Source organism: Mus pahari, chromosome 18 (genome assembly GCF_900095145.1).
Source record: "Mus pahari chromosome 18, PAHARI_EIJ_v1.1, whole genome shotgun sequence".
NCBI lineage: Eukaryota > Metazoa > Chordata > Mammalia > Rodentia > Muridae > Mus > Mus pahari.
This window is the reverse complement of record NC_034607.1, coordinates 31,968,297-31,972,784: the sequence shown is the minus strand read 5'-3', so window position 1 is coordinate 31,972,784 and position 4,488 is coordinate 31,968,297.

The window sequence follows — 4,488 nt, the reverse complement described above, 5'->3', positions numbered from 1 at the left end:
AGTGCCCTTTTAAAATGCCTGTGACCTGGCAGTGCTTTCAATGGTGTTTCAAATAATAATAAAGAGATAAAAATCTAATTATTTTTCTTGTCTTCCCAATGAAAAGTTTCATACTCAAAAAATAATCAATAAGAAAAAGTTTCTTCCAACTCATTAGGAGAAGAAATTGCGAAAAGTCAAGTAAAGATAGATTTGAGGGTCCTAGGTGCCACACCTCTTAACTCAAGGGAAGCAGGCAGACAGACATCTGAGGTTTAGAAGAATCCAGACAGCCAAGGATGAGCAGGTTGGTACCATCAATCCCTGCACTCCCGAGGACCCGCTGAATTATCAGGATGACTATTGAACTCAGCCATTCCCTAGGATACAGCCATTAAGGGGACATGAATAAGTGAATGACAGCGATCAACACCCTTTCTTTCAGTGCATTAAATACAAACAGGTAGAAAGAATTAGTTCACCTCACACCATGTCAGTAAAGGAAGCTCTCAGTTCATTCACTGTGCAGTGAAGACCAGGAAGGAACTAGAGGGCACAGGGAAGATTTTAGGACTCAGCCCCATCTCCTGCCTTACCCAGGCTCTATCCCATTGCATATGTCCAGTCATTGCCTTGGAAAGATAATGTGGAAAAGAGAGTCTGAAGGGGTTAATTAATTTTCCAGAGTAAACACATTAATATTTAAAGAGCCTCTTTAATTCCTGGATTTGGCTAATTTTAAATCTGAGCGCCTGAGCCTAATTTTTGCCCTCCTCCCTGAATACCACCAGCAGAGGTTTGTGAAGAAAAAAAAAACAATGTTTTCATAACCCTTCAAAGAGTACATTTTCTTTTGATACTTAAAATGCAATATGGAACTAAATTTGTTTCCTTGCAGTGGATCTATGAAACCAGCATTTTAAACATATTATATACATGAACAGACAGAGGTCTGTATCTAAACATCTGTACATTGATCTGATACATTCACTCATGTGTTCACTTGTTTATTAGAAAATGTTTATTACCTTTTGTATTTTCTCCCATGAATTTGATAATTTCATGTTTCAGATGTATCTAAAGATAACTTTGTGTTTGGTGTGAAAAAAAAAAAATAAGGAAAAGAGACACTACCTTTGACTTTCTTGCTGCCCTTGTATGCCATCATATTTTGATGATGGTGATGATAATGGTGATGATAATGATATCATAAAGATGGTGGTGGCAGTGTGGTGGTAATGGTGTTTTGGCGATCGGTGGTAATGGTGATGATGACTATGAGTTTTAGGGTAGTGGTCATGAGAACAGGAACATTTCTTGGAAAAATAAAATAAAAGGACAGAGAAGTCTAAAAAAAAAAAAAAAAAAAGAAAATGTTTATTGATTGCTAAATTCCAGGTACTCTGTTAGTCCCTGGAGATATACCAGTGAATAAATGTATATTACAGAGAGCATGCCACTCTATGTATTTAAATATAATATGTGTGTAAAATGAATTACAAGTAAATTATTAATTTCATAATTTCATATAGACTTGGGTGAGGAACAGATCAGTTAGGGTGATGAGTGAAAAAGATGGGGGGGCTTTTTTTTTCTTTTTTGGATAAGGCTAGAAGGAGGGACCACTCTAAGGATTTTGACAAAGATCAGAATGCAGTGGCACTAAAGTCATCTAAAGTCCGGAGCCCTGAGGAAACAGTGTTGGAGATGGGAAAACACAGAATTGAAAATACCTAAAACAGGCCTGGAAGGATGGCTCAGTTGGTGGAGCATTTGTTGCTCAAGCTTGCAACAAGCCAGGCACGACAGCGCAAGTCTGTAACCCTACCATGTGGACATAGGATCACTGGGCACCGCGGAGTTCACTGTTAGGCAGCCACAGTGAATCACTGAGCTCTGGATTCAGCGAGAAGCCCCGTCTCAGAAAATAAGCAGAGTGATGGAAAAAGACCCCGGATGACTGCCAACTTCAACATAACCCTCCCCACAATCACACGTGTACGCCACACACAAAGGGGTGGGAGGACCCGAAGGGTAAAGATTTCTGCTTCTTGTTAAAAATTACCATTCTTCCTACTTTGATACACAGTAGCATTTTATTATGTGTCTCTGTTGTGTTGTGGCTGGTCACATGACTCATTCGGATGTTTGTGAACGGACAGGATAAGTGACACTTTCAGCTGAAGCGCTTACATGCTGGGTTGAGAATGTATTATGCCTTTTACCCCTGTTCAGACTAATGACTTTCAAAATCCTGATTCTCTGGGCTTCCTTAATAAAAATGACACACCTGCAAAGACAGAGTCATTTGAATATAAGAGCCTGAGTTTTTTTAGTTATATTACTATTGAAGAGCTCAGCTAGCAAAATGAGACTTTTTTGTTTGTTTTTTTTGAGTTTAGTGTGCTTAAAGAAAAGTAGAGTACCACAGAGCTGGTGCTGAGACCAGACAGTGGAAAGGAGGTCAAATCTGAGAGGTAAGTTTAGCACAGACCATGAAGCTACAAGAGCTGGGCTTTCTGTTTGGGATTTTTTTTCCTGAGTGCTGAGAAATAATTCTAAGGTGATGATGAAGCTAATCCACCAGGTAAATATGTTAAAATGTGTAACTTTTTTTTTTTAATTTGAAAGGTGCATTTATTTTTCTTTTGAGGTGCTGGGATCCAAATTTGGCAACATGTGCACTCCAGGCAACCCTACTACTACTGACCTATAACATCCCCATGCTCTGAAATTCATATCTAACATGCCCAATTCTTCATATGTTTTCCTAAAACCTTTAAAAAATTAATTATTTTTATTTTAAAGGACAGATTTCGACTTTAAAGTTCCAACTTCCAAAAATCTCATACAAACTATGATGCAAAACAAGGATGAAATTAAATATCCTTCTTTTGTAAACACCTGGAAATTTGTGAAACACTTAGTACTAACTTGGTAAAGATAAAAGCTTAACACTAAAACGAATGCTCTAGATGGTAGTGGGATGTCTTCAGTTTTGTTGGGAAATGGTGTGCTCGAGGTAAATACAGACATAACTTTAATGCCATGGAGTTTTATGCTTCTTGGCATTGCTGTTGCTGGAATTGGAGACAGAGCTACTTTAATGCGATCTATTTAATCTTCCCCCTCAGAAACATCATGTATTTGATAAATCAATGGTCACAATTGCATCAACCTGAGCTGGCGGGGCGGCAAGGCAATTGAAGACAGGCTGGTGTCTCCGTGTGGATACACAGGTGCTCCTGTGTGCCCATTCGCTGTGCATTGTCATAGCAATGGGAAGAAAAAGAGATGTGATTGCACTTGGCAGTTGCTTTCCACTCACAGTACTTGTGAAAGACAGGCTTGATCAAGGTTGAATTCCCAATTATTTCCTGCTGTAAGAAGCAAGGTGAAACAAAGTCTCAAGTATCCAATGCAATTAGCTTTGATATTGACTTATTTCTAATGTAAAAAAATCATATTCCCTTTGAAGGAAGGGAGAGCAGGTGCTGCTATGGAGAAGTGAATGAGTACATTTATTTGGCTGCTTGTTTCTGTGTTTCTGAGATCAAAACTCTAAAGAGGCATAATGCAGGATATAGCAGAAATTACATTGTGAAAACATTTAATTAATATATACATTAGGTATTTTATTCTTCCTATAAATTATAGTCCCCTATTGTCATTAAATGCTACATTATTCAGCGAGAGATAATGGCTCATGCCTATAATTCCAGCATTGAGAGGCTGGGGTAGAAGGATTAGTCCCAGTTTGAAGCTAATCTTATCTATACGGTTAATTCAAAGTCTAAAGGGCTATGGAGAGGGGCTGTGTCTCAAAAACAAAAACTGTTTTACTCCAAGAGGAGCACAAAGCATCGTTGTTCACAGTACCCAAAAGGTGGAAACAAACTGTGTTTAATGGGTGAGTAGACAGACAAAGTGCAACACATACATTCCATGTGGTTAGCTTTAAAAAAAATAGATTTAAATGCATGGTAGGGCACGGACAGACCCCAAGGATCTCATTCTGTGGACAGTAAGAAAACAAGAGGACAATATTCAGAGTGGTCAAGTGCATAAAACAGAAAGTAGAATGGCGTGGCCAGGGTCTAGGGGAAAGAGGAATGCAGTCCATATCCGGGAGAGGCAGTACAGCAACTCTGAGAACACTGTGAACACCAAGGCTCATCTGATTCAGACCCATTCCCGGCTCCTTCAGCTCCAAGCGTTGCCACTTGACTCATTAGCCACTCGTGAGTTTTACTGGTTAAATGTGCCAATCATAAAACTTGTCTTGGATGGGGTGTAGCTCTGTCTAATAGTGTGTCCTTAGCACAACCCCAAGCTCAATTCTACCCCAGTACTTGGCACGCAGTCCTCAAAAAATGTGTCATTTTTTATTATTATTGAAGAAGAGTCTGAGAATTATCAGATATAAATTTCCAAATGCTGCCTGTAGAAAAGAACAGTTGATTTCAAAGGAGAAGCCCAAGTCTTCCACCTTCTGACACTAAGTTGAAT